General features: G+C 38.7%; 1 protein-coding gene across 2 annotated transcripts in view; it reads right to left on the reverse strand.

The window, feature by feature from the left end:
- The window catches only part of tmem132e (transmembrane protein 132E), a 612,961-nt gene that overhangs the window by 48,876 nt on the left and 551,153 nt on the right, over positions 1-12,932 (reverse strand). The gene's annotated exons all lie outside the window — the stretch shown is intronic.

Here is a 12,932-nt window from a genome sequence, read left to right on the forward strand (position 1 = left end):
AGGAGGCGAGAGGGGGCGTGTGAAGGGTTAGAGGTTATATGAAGGAGAGTCAGAGGGATATTTCTGGAGGAGGAAATAAGGCGGGGAGAGAGGGAGTGATGGGAGGACTGAGAGGAGTTAATGAAAAGACAATAACTCAGGCGAACAATCACAGGGGAAAGCAGCTTTAGAAAAGTCTAGAGCTAATAATCACGGTTACTGGAGTGTGTTTGAAATGACTAACAAGCAGCATTAACATTGTCCTGACAACATTTCCCAGCTTATTCTCAAATATTATTTATAACACTTTGAATCCCATTGACAACACCATCTAATTCATTCTTACACCACCCCATTACATCTGTCAACAAACAACACTGAGGTGGAGACATTTAATATCTCATGCCAAAGCAACTGTCAGCGCACAAACTTCAGCTGATGTCTCATAAACTCTGTGTTCTGCCTTCCTGGCATCTCATGGCTCTGGACTTGGACTGGCTGTGTGCAGCTGTTGGCAGAGCTCTGTTATTTGCTGATATGAAGGTTGTCGTTTTGCAAAACACAAAGTCATCAAAAGTGACGTCGAGTCTGGAGTTAACTTTGTTTGAGCTCCTGATGAGTCAAACTGGAGTTAGAGGGATGTCACAGTCATGTCAGTTAATGTTTATTTCAAGAGAAACTTTATTTTAAGGAAAAAAATGCTGAAATAATAACCATCTTTCAAGGGGCTGAGGGGAACAGAATATTTAAACTAGAGGGATGTCAGATGATTTCTTAAGTAGTTCTGAAATCATGAATATAAGAGAAAAATAACTTGTGAAATAAAAGAATTACAAATTTGTGTTGCAATATCGATAAAACATTAATACCCAAGACATCTTACATCATTTCATCCACCTGAAATTAGGGAGATGATGAAAGTAAAATAAAGCCAGTGGATTTCACAAAATTCACACTTTCTCAAGTTTTGGCCTTCCAGTAACAATAAAAGACATTTTACACATAATGAATGGCTAAACAATCCCCCAAAATAAAAGTAGTTAAAGAAAAAAGTATTGCAGAATTTTATTTTTACCACTAGGGGAGCCCTTGGATCATTGAAAAGACAAAGATAAGGCTCTCAGGGCAGGAGTTCATCTCCTGGTCCTATGGTGCGTTCCATTTGTGCTAAGAACTGGGAAGTTGGGAGTGGGAATGATGTCATCTCCGAGTTAAAGCGTTCCAGTTGCCAAGTCGGAAAAACTTGCCATGACAGCAATATCTGTATATAAAACGTGAATAATACCGTGTATATGGCTGATTTATTGCGACAAACAATAGTCAGAGATTTCTGTTTACCCCTGAAGTCGGAATTTCCTACTGGGAACTCGGGGTGGTGTGGTGCTCCAACTTCCGATCCCGACCTGGGGGGGCGTTCCGGTTGGGTGTTCCCACTCGGAACTCGCAAATTCCAACTTCTGACTACAGATGGTACGCACCACTAAGTCTTTTGGGGTCAGGTGGTCCAAATACATCCACAGGTTGTTTGACTAACCAAAACAAAGGTGGCAAGGAACTGAAATAATCATAATTTACAACAATTTCTCACAGATTGGGTTTGTTTTTGGAGACACAGGGTGCGGGTAGCAGCGGTTATGAAGTACTTGAAAGACATACTTGATCAAAAGTACATATATGTCACTTGAAATCTATTCAAAAGTGAAAGTCATTCATCCATCCATTTTCTTAACTGCTTATCCTGTTTGGGTCGCAGGTGGCTAGAGCCTATCCCAGCTGTCATTGGGTGAGAGGAGGGGTACGCCCCGGACTGGTCGCCAGTCAATCGCAGGGCTGACACAGAGACAGACAACCATTCACGCACACACTCACACCTAGGGACAATTTAGAGTGACCTATTAACCTGGTGAGCATGTTATTGGACTGTGGGAGGAAGCAGGAGGACTTGGAGAGAAACCACGCATGCACAGAGAAAACATGCAAACTCCACACAGAAAGGCCCACAGGCCAAACTGGAAATCAAAACGGTGACCTTCTTGCTGTGAGGCTGCAGCGCTAACCGTTGCGCCACTGTGCAGCCACAAAAGTGAAATTCACCTACTAAAAAAAAACAAATCAAAACAAAACAAAAAAATCACTTGAGTAAAAATCTTAAAGTAGCTCAAATTAAAAGTACTTAAGTATCAAAATTAAAAGTACAATGAAACAAAATAGCTAGAAATAGTTGCACTTCTGAAAGTTAAGATCAATAAAGCTTGAGTTTTATTAAGATTAAGTTTCTCTCCCTCGCTCAACTCCCTTCTCCTCTTGCTACTTTTTTTTTTTAATTTGACAGTGAGTTTTGGAACGCCTACATTTCATTGTTTTTCAGCAAACACTGGAGGAACTTCATCCTGTAGGGCTGATAATCCAGACATGATGAGACATTTATACTCACATTTTATTTTGTAGCGAGTAACCATGGTGACCATGTAAAAATAGTGAAGAAAAAGTAAAATTTTTTCCTTTTTAATGTAGTGACGTTAAGGTAAAAGCTGATATATATATAAAAACTCAAATAAGGTATAGATCCTCCCAAAACCTACTGAAGTACTGTTTTGCTTAGTTACTTCACACCACTGCCGGGCAGTCTGTAGTAAGACATTAAACTTCTCTTCATTGACAGTTTAAACCACTCATTTCTGGCCTTGTTACCTCTCGTTTGCAACACACAGAGGTGCAACTGTAGGGAGAGCTCTGTCCAGTGCTGATCCACAGTGAAGTAAGAGCTGAGGCTTATCAGAGGAGGAACTGTGACTCTGTGGGCAGGCAGAGCTGTGTGTCTGTGCATATGTGAGTGTGACTGTTTATGAGTATTATGCTTCTGCAACACTGTGATGCAATGATCACACACACAAGGCTCACCAGTACTGCTCCACAGTGGATTAACTGCAGAAAAACAAAGGGGTTAAAACTCTGTTGAAGTGAAGTTACAGACTTTAAACATGTAAGACGCTTCATCGTCAAGAGGACACTCACTTTGACACAAGTATTATGTTTGTTTTGTTAGACTGAGGCCGTTCTATGAATATCCTATGGATATTTTCACATCTGATGACTCATATCTAATATGTGAAATGAATGTTTACGACAAGTACCTGTGTATGGATCTCTTCCATGTGATAGATGTGCATCTTTATGGGTTAGTTATTGCTTCTCCAGGCTTTACCTGTAGTGATGGATGTCTCCTGAACTGAGACTCTGGCGTCATGCATTTGGGACTTAAGCAAACAAATACAATCCATAAATCAAGACATAAGCATGGGCATGAAGGGATTTATTTCCTGTCAAGAGTTAAGCTTTTATTTTTGTTGTGTACTTTGAGTGGTTGTTAATATTTGATGCTAAATATGAAGTGAAATAACACAAAGTGAGTGCTACCCTGCTGTGAAACAAATGAAGAGAAGAAGAAGAAGAACAAAAAACTAAAAAAAAAAAAGGTATAAAACATAAATCAGAGGATGAGTCCAGCAGCAGTGATATCACTAAAAAACAAAGACTCCTGAGGGAAGGCCAGTCTAGTCGGTATCAGCAGCTTCAATAGCCTGAGTTTGGCACCGTAAAGAATGATGGGAGCTGCCTTTGTGTGCAGTTCCCCGATGCTGCTAGAACTATAGGGAAAAGAAAATTACATAGACTCTGTAAATCCAAATGACAGCATGCAAGACAGAAATGCTCAGCTGCAGTGAAATGAATTCCTGCGGCCTGGTTGCGTGGCAATCATAGCAACCTCAAATAACTCACAAGGGGTCTTTGATTACAGTTTTCACGAAGCCACGGGGGGCGTTATATGCATAGAGGATGCATCCAGGAGTACGTACTTTAGTCGAACAAACTTTAAAACCACGCCAATTTCCTTGCCCACCTATTGATATTTGTTCCACTATGAATAACAAAGCGAACATTGTTATGCAACAGTTATAACTTCAGAAGCTGACTGCAAACTCTTGGGTGCACTTAACCCTGGACAAACAGCAAACACCATTCAAAATAATGAGCCCTGAACATCTCACAAATCTGATAAAAAGCACATATACCATCCCTCATCATAAGGGCTCCACTTTAATAAGCTAGTCCTGTTACAGTGAATGAATACACCATATGAGTGGTGCTAAAGTGGGGATATAAGACACATTCTGCATGTCAGAATAATGCACCATCTTCCGCCTGTTATAGCCCATCAGGGATCTGTGAGAAACGATGCCATGCAAGATGTTTTCCAAGCACTCTAGGTCATTCCAAATACCTTAATTCTTCAAACAAGTCCTTAAATGCACCATTTGTATTCAGGGTGGGTCGGAGCAGATTCAGTCTGTGGTGATGTACTCCAGCAGCGACGACAGCAGCCACCCGAGAGAGTGTTAATGCTCCCATTAAACATTTCCTAAATGAAGGGTTGCAGGCCTGTTTGTTACCGCTCCATGCATGACAAGAATGCGGGAATATTTTAACGAGCCGGGGTTCCTTAACCTCAGACGACATTTTTCATCAGGTCCTGGCTCCAACACCCTTAATCTCCCACAGGTGCCACTTTATCAGCATTTAAAGTTGTTTTATCTCTGATGCCCGTGGCAACAGCTCAGACGATTTTTTCCATTACCTGCTTGACTCTTTCTACTGACAATAGCTGCAAGTGTAAACCACTGATGTGTGGAAAAGCAGGCCCGCTCTGTTTCACCTCACCGGATAGAGTCTTGGGTAACCAAAATATTTTTATCCCACTCAAAACAAACTTTAAACGACAGTTATTTTCATCTGCGAAGCAAAAGTATGTCAACAAAGTCATTCACAAGAGGTGAAATAAAAGTTTCAGGACGAAATCAATAAATCATAAAGCAGCTTGTGTTGTTTGCAAACAGTAACCTGAAATATTTTAAAAACAGCATATTTTCCTTTTCTTCACATATCTTTTTAAAATGTTAGACCCAGTGCTGTACTCAAGAAAGAGTGAAAGTTCAAAGCATCATGTGCAGGGGACTGCAACCTTTCCTTTCATAGGAGCCATTTTGCCTCAGTTTACCTGGATTAAAGTCATTTAGGAGCCAAAAAATCTCCTTTCTCTTCACAATGAAGACAAAAAAGTGCATAAAAATCTATAAATAGTAAATTCTAGTAAATAATTATCCAAACAAGACAATTTTTTAATTTATAAAATTGAACATGAACATTGTAATGTCTTACTTTTTTATTTCTTAAAATTCTGCAAATATTAAAAAAACTTTGAAATTTATTTTTTTTAATTAAACTGTAATAAATTTGAAAAAAATTTGCAATTCAAAAAAGTTGCAAAATTTTATATTAAAAAAAATACAAATAAATTATTTTTTTTATATATAAAAATATGCTATTTTAGTATTTTTTTTTATCAAAAATTGCAAAAATCTAAAAAATTAAAGTTTCAACATTTTTGGAACAATACTTGTTTTGATATCATATATATTTAATTTTGCTCAACAGATTATTTATCTAATGGTAAATGTTGACAAATGATATTTTGAGTCAATGTCTTGACTCTTTAATTATCAATACCCTTTGAAGGAAAAAAAAAATTCTTTATTCCAATAATTCCTTTATAAGCCATGAGGAGCCACTGCAAAGGAGTCAAAGAGCTGCATGAGGCTCCAGAGCCACAGGTTGCAGACTCTTGATCATGTGAGTGAATCAAGTGAATCCAGAACTCTTAGAGCTCCCCCTGCTGACTGGCTGCAGTACAAGTCAACACCCTGCCTTCCTTGCTAAAGCAAAACCAACAGAGTTTAAAATTAAAAAACACCTCAAGTTGACTTTTCTGACAATTTAGTTTATTATTATCATCCTGATTTATGTCTGAGTGATCATGCATCATCAATCCTGCAGTCAGATCATTTCTGCGCACATTTTGACTTTATAACTAAAATAAGTCAGTGTTTAATGATGTTGTATAAATAGCTTGTAGACGAGGGGAGATAGAGCATGTTATCCATTGCATCTACACTCAATCTGATGGTTGAAAAATGTCCTTGAGAAGTAGAACACTCATGGTGCATTAGGCTGCTTGTTGCCATTATTATCCAGTCTTCCGGTACTAGGCTAATTTCCTGTCTTGGCTTTTCTACTTGAGGATAATTCTGGCTATATGAAGGACGTTAATGGACGGAAGCTTCTTGATTGAGTCGTGGCTTTTAACAGTGGGATAATAAGCTGTACGTCAAATGTGGGAGTTGGATGAAAATGCTTGTGGCTTTAGTAGAAAAACTGCACAAGTTTTTCCTCCATACCAAGCGTGTCAAACTCATTTTCACCAAGGACCACATCAGCGTATGGTTGCCCTCAAAGGGCCAGATGTAACTGTAAGACAGTATAAAATGTAACTAAATGTGATGTAAAAATATGCAACTTTCTAGCTAGCTTTCACTGATGCGTTGTTTTTTGTTTTGGCTTTCTTGAACACATCCTACTGTGATTGCAGTTTGCATTTTAAATCTTGCACTATTTGTTGATTTTCTTGAAGGCTCACTTTGGCATACTTTGCTCCATGTTTGGTGTCAAAATGCAGACGTAGATTGCAGAGCCAAACCGATTAATCGGGCCAATTACAGCCTGTCACCGATTAATCAATATCGGCCAAAATGTTGCCGATTATAAACATTTTTGCTCTGCTGAGATTCTGTCGCTCCTGCTCCTGTGTGTTAATTAATATAAGGCTACTACACAGCGTCTCACTTCATAATGCCATGCAGGATTAACATGGGCTTATAAATTCACAAGTTATTGTCTTTGTTGAAATAAATTTTAAAAATATTTCAATGTATTTTGTTATAATTGTATCTATTGCATGTTTTGAAAGCAGCTACATTGTTACTTAAAATCTAGTTTAGTCCCATGCATTAAATGGAACTTTTCAATAGCTAGTAATAATTTGTGTTCATATACAGTATTTATCATGTGTATATCAATGAATTTATTGTATATATCAGTCGATATATCAGATATTGGCTTCTTTTTGCCCCAAGTATCGATATCGGCCCCAAAAATCCCATATCGATCGGGCTCTAGTAGATTGTTCTCCTTGGCAAACGCCACGGCCTCATAACACAAAAGATATACTGGTGTTTCTCCTTGAAGCACAAAATCATATTTGCCTTACTGTCTTTCTTGAAACTGTCTTCTATCTGCATCAACTTTTCTTTTCCTGGACATTTTGGGATAAATGTTTTGTTGCTCAATTCCACAAGTTGACAACTCGGTAGGCATTATGGGAAACGTAGTTTATGGTCAATGCACCCTTTTGACTTACCTATCCTAAGACAATCAGACCTTTTAAGCTCTCATGGCCATATTAAATGGCATGGCGGGCCACATTTAGCCCTCAAGCCTTGAGTTTGACACATGTGCTCTACACGATCAAAAAAAAAAAAAATAAATAAATAAATAATAATAATAAATTACTCCCTTAGTTGAATTTAGAAAAAAAAAAAAAAAAAAACTAAAGCGTCTAATGCTTCATTTGTGGGCCTGGTCTCCAAATACAAGAAATTACAACCAGCATTGAGGGCCACCTTTTGGGCAGCAGTAGCTACTAAAAAGTGCAGAAGCTGAGTGACAAATTGCTTTTAACACAGATTTGGACCATAAAGAGACGAAGAAAGAGACAGAGAGGGCCTCATTTGTGCGAAATTTGAAACACTATAATGGGAAGAGAAGCGAGTAATATTCACAGAGACTGTTAAAAGCTGAATTAATATTAATAGCGCGGTTCGTTCTGTGCGGAGCTTTAGTCTCACTCGTTTTTTCAGTCACTGTTATCCTTTCACACTTTAACACGCAGGCTGATATCAACATACATGTACAAACATGATGATCTGCATCTGCACCACAGATGATGCAATTCAGTCTCTAGTATGAATATTAACACTGTGTTTTCCAGAGTATGAAGCTCAGTTTTTGGAGATTTATGTTTGATATGACTGAAACATTGAGCTGCTGAAACATTGAGCTGCATTTTTAAGACTGTTGCATCTTTTCAGAAGTTCAACACTAAGAGGACTGCGCATGCGAGTCTGCAGAGTCTGTTAAAAAGCTCCTGGTAAAAACGTGTTTGTGCAGCTGCAGACTAAAGCATATGACTGAGCTGTGTGAGGAAAAATTAACATACTAAATTATTTAAAATCTGCATTCCCTGGGTTTGAAACGATTCAACACAGCAGTTTGAATCAGCGCTGAATCTTGCAGTGCAGACGTAAGCTGGCACTGGTTGCTGTAACTATTGCCTCATGCTCCCCACCTTAACTCTTTCCCTTGAGCAGCTTTTCTAGAAATCAGCAGCGGGTGCAGTTTAACTGACAAAGGGGCAGCAGATCTTATTTACCCACTGTGATAGTGACATATGAACACTCTATTTAACTTTTTCTGTCACCAGTCATTAAGTGTTGCCTATCATACTGTTACAGATTTATGAAAACAACCCTCACCTGTCCCTCAGGTGTCTCTTTATACCAAATAAGTGCTCAGTTTTCTGCAGTGTGACATGCTGGGTCAACATCAGCAAACTCAGGATGTGGATTTTCTCAGGATTGTTTTTCATATCCAGACTGTTTTGACCTCTAAAAACATTTTTATCCCCCTAAAATGTCCTTTTCTACATTCTGAATAATTTTTTACACACCAACTCTTCTGCACCATTTCATAACTTTAATCTGGTTTTGTGTCCTCTAATGTGTTTCCTGAACTCTGGATATTCATAAAGAACATTTTCACATCCTGATATCTAAAAGAATTTACATTTTTGTGTGAATTGACAAGAGATTTTTTGGTACTTTTTGAAACCTGAGGGCTACGTGACACTACAAACAGTCTTACAGCTTCTTGGAAATCACTGTTAATTTTGGCAGCAAATTCTGATTTAGTCTTAGACTTTTTGAATAACACACCATTGAGTTTAAGTCACTTTTTAGTCATCTGTAACCTTTTAGTTTTAATCAAGTTTTAGCTGACTAGTCTTGCTTGTTAGTCTAGCTTTATGGGGTGTCGGTTGTAAAGTTGCACACACTACAAATGACATTTCTCCACATTTAGCTCTGAAACATGACTTTTTATGCAGATTTAGAGAAACATTATTGAATTATATTTGTCAAATATTATATATAAATTGTGTTTTTTTTTTAATCTAAATGTTTAATATTATCCAAAAATGTCATAGATAAATGTCACAATTCTAAATATTTATTCTAATATACTAAGATTTCAGTTTTCATTCTAAAGGTTTAACTAGGATTTCTTTATCTTAAGCAAAGATTTTTAAATATTTGCTATGGTTTCCTGATATTTTGTCAAGATTTTTTAAATCTTTTGCAAAGATTTTCAAATCTTGAGCAACGATTTCTAAATTTTTTTTGCCCCATTGTCTTAAATGTTTTAGTCGTAGCTGAGTTTTAGTTGGCCAAATATTAGCAGATTTTAGTCAAATCTAATGCAAACAACCTAACTCTGTGAAGTTCTGCAAACTGTTCTTGGTTCTCCTCCTGTGTAACTGCTGCTGCTGCAGAGGGGCTTTAGATGAAGACCTTCAGCTATTGATTTGGCATCACGTCATACTATTATTTAAACCAACACCATTCTGTTACAATGATACATAATGCATAAACTTGGACAATGGTTTGCATGCTATGTTTTCTTTTCCATCTTGCCCTACCCATTTCATTCTCTCCATCTGGAGTTTCTTTGTCATCCTGCGGGCTCATCTTCATGAAAAAATTTGGGACGTGGTGGCGTCAGACTGTGATGCTTTTCTTTTGTTATTTCTCGTCTTTTCAGCTCCACCCTTGCTCTTCTTACTTTCTATATTCTTGTGTTTGCGCCATAGAATGTGTAATAATAAAGGTTTGTACTCATTCTCATGATCCTCTGACAAGCACTGCTACATGTGTGCATACATGGACATATTGTCAAGGCTGCGTATGAGATAAAAATAGAGCTGCTGGTGCAGGTGACCCAGGAACTGCATCAGTGATACATTTCAACCCAGCGCCACTCTGGGCCTGCGTTCCTCCCTAACATTTTGGTCTCAACTTTATTCATTGATGAAAGTGTCTGTTAAATTTCGTCACAGTCTTCATCATCATGTCTGACTTTTTTTTTTTAGCTTTTATTTAGTTTTTATCCATGAAAAAGGTTTTTTGACTACTATTTTTTTCTCGACATAGTCTTTGTCAATGAAATTAATACTGTTAGAAATAAGACGTCTTTTGACTCAGGCCACCACTCTGAGTGCTCACCAACAATAACACCTAAAACTACCTGCTTGTTAGTCCAGGAACACTGTTTTCTATCTGGGAGGACATCTTATATTCACTCTCTGTGAAGGTACTTCAAGTTACATTAAGCCTGAGTCTTGGTCTTGTTGTGAAAAGTGGCTTCAGATGAGTATGACACAGCCTTGTAGCTCAATCTGCACTTGAGAGCCTCATTTTTGTGGGATGCTTCTACCCAAAGCACCTGAGACGGAGCATCTAATTGGAGCAAAACAAGCGGCAACACATGAAAATCCAGGACGACAGAGGAAGACTGCAAGGCTCCATGCTCTTTGGATAATGAGTCCTCTGGTGCACATGTGCAAAAATAAGACATCTGAAACACAAATGCATGGCTTTCTGCTGATTCTGGTGATTTTACCAAAGGGTAACAAAGACAAGGAAACAGAGCAAGGAGGCTTTCTAATCCCTCATTGAAATTACATGACACACTGAGTGTGTCAGAGCTTATTTAGGTCAAGGTGTACCTGGACATGAAAGGAGTACTCAGGTGCATGGGTTCTTGAGGAAGTCAAAAGGTGTTTTTTGATATTGACAGGTTGACAATCTCCTACCTGCGTATGTTTGACAGGCTGATAAACCCAGTGACCCACAGTGAGTGTGCATCCTCTGCAGTATGTCCAATGAAAGCTCTTGTTTTTGTCAGTGGCAGGCTCATAATGTGATCAGATCCAGACAAAGATAGGCTTTCTGATGTGAGCTGCTGTTTTCCAGACAGAAATGGACTGTTATATCACGCCTTGCCACCGAACTTCGCAGCCTTGATGACTTGGTTAGCAGAGCTGATGTGTAACTTTGGTGTTTTAATAGCTTGTTTAAGAAAACACACACATACACACACACACACACACACACACACACACACACACACACACACACACACACACACACACACACACACACAAACACACAAAGGTTTTTGTTCACAGAGTTTGGCGGCTTTGAAAAGGATGATGTAACAGTCTTCCTCTGGATTTCAAGAAACTCGTCTTCCTCTTGAACAAAAATCCTATCCCTGTGCTCTTCCCTTATGGAACTGTTTGTCACACACAAAGAAAAACTGAGCATTAAGTCAATAAAATTTAATTTAATTTAATTAAATTTAGTATATAGTAAGATGATTCTTCTGACCAGAATGATTTCAGTTTTACTGCGACAAGTTTCGACAACAAACTTCCTGCGGTTTCCCTAAGAGGGTCACATGATGGTGCGGTGACTTCTCTTTCTGCTGACAGAAACATGGAGCACGCACACTTGGAAGGAACCAAAAAGCTGTTCAAGAAAGTTAAAATAAACCATATCATACCACTTCAGAGTGAAAACCAGAGTCACCCTCTAGTGGACATTTGTGGAACTGCAGCTTTTGCCCTTCTAACCAAGCTCCTCCTGAAGTTAGTGGTGTGAGGTTTTAAAAAGCTGCATTTTTCCATCTTGGAAGTTAAACATGAGTTTTTCAAAAGTTAAATGTCTGAAAGATGCTCACGTACGGTGGGTGGTAGGTGTCAGCCAATTTGCAAAAGCAACAACACAAATGCAAGAGATTAGAAGACATTTATCTTAAAGTGATACTCCGGGATGGAACAAGTTGGGTCCTATCACAAGGTTTAGGGCAGAAATTACCCCTACAGCAGTGTTTTTGTGCAGCAGAAGCCCAGAGTGCACGCACCAAACACCCCCTCCCTGCTCCTCTGCCGGTTTCCTCTGCACTCAGACGGGGCCATATACAACTTGACCAAAAACACAAATAAACAGACTCCCACCAAAAAAATCTGATATCAGTCTGCATTCACGCTTTATTTAGAGAATTTTCAGCGCGTTACTCTCACAGAAAAACACGGCTAAATAAGGCTCTAGTTCTCATCGTGTCTTTTTGTCCTGGCAGACTACCTGCATTTGTTTATATCTGGCACGCCGCGTGCGGACAGATACACTAAGCGGCGAGCGCCTCGTAGCCAGCTGTGGCTCTGCAGCGGAGGTAGCGCCGTTTTACGACACAATGAGAACTAGAGATATCAGATTTTTTCAGTGGGAGTCCTTTTATTTGTGTTTTTGGTCAAGTAAAAAATTGCCCCGTCTGAATGCAGAGGAAACCAGCAGAGGAGCAGGGAGGGGGTCTTTGGTACGTGCACTCTGGGCTTCTGCTGCACAAAAACACTGCTGTAGGGGTAATTTCTGCCCTAAACCTTGTGATAGGACCCAACTGGTTCCATCCCGGAGTATCACTTTAGAGGACACAGAAAAGTTTTGAAAGTAAGTAAATGATTGTTTTCTTTTTTACCTTCAGTTATTGTAAATACAGCTCTAATGCTTACGTTATTGACTCATAGAGCTAAACATAAGATGATGTACTTTTCTGTTAAACAAAAAAAAATATACAAGTACTATAAAGGAGAATACAAGGTGAGGCCCCTACAAAGCTTCTATTATCATAAATGAAGTAAAAAAAAGGTTATCATTTACTCACTTTCAAATCTTTTCTGTGTCTGTTGGGATAACTAACCTCTTTTAACTTCTATTGTGGCTGTGCTTACGTTATGTTGTCACATTTTGCCTTTGTGTTTTTGCTCTTGCATTCATGTTGTGGCTTTTGCAAATCGTCCCCCCCTTTTTTCCTCACAGCATCTCAAG

Source organism: Halichoeres trimaculatus, unplaced genomic scaffold (assembly GCF_033239565.1).
Source record: "Halichoeres trimaculatus isolate MK-OKI-2021-1 unplaced genomic scaffold, fHalTri1.1 fHalTri1_scaffold_6, whole genome shotgun sequence".
NCBI classification, from domain to species: Eukaryota; Metazoa; Chordata; class Actinopteri; order Labriformes; family Labridae; genus Halichoeres; species Halichoeres trimaculatus.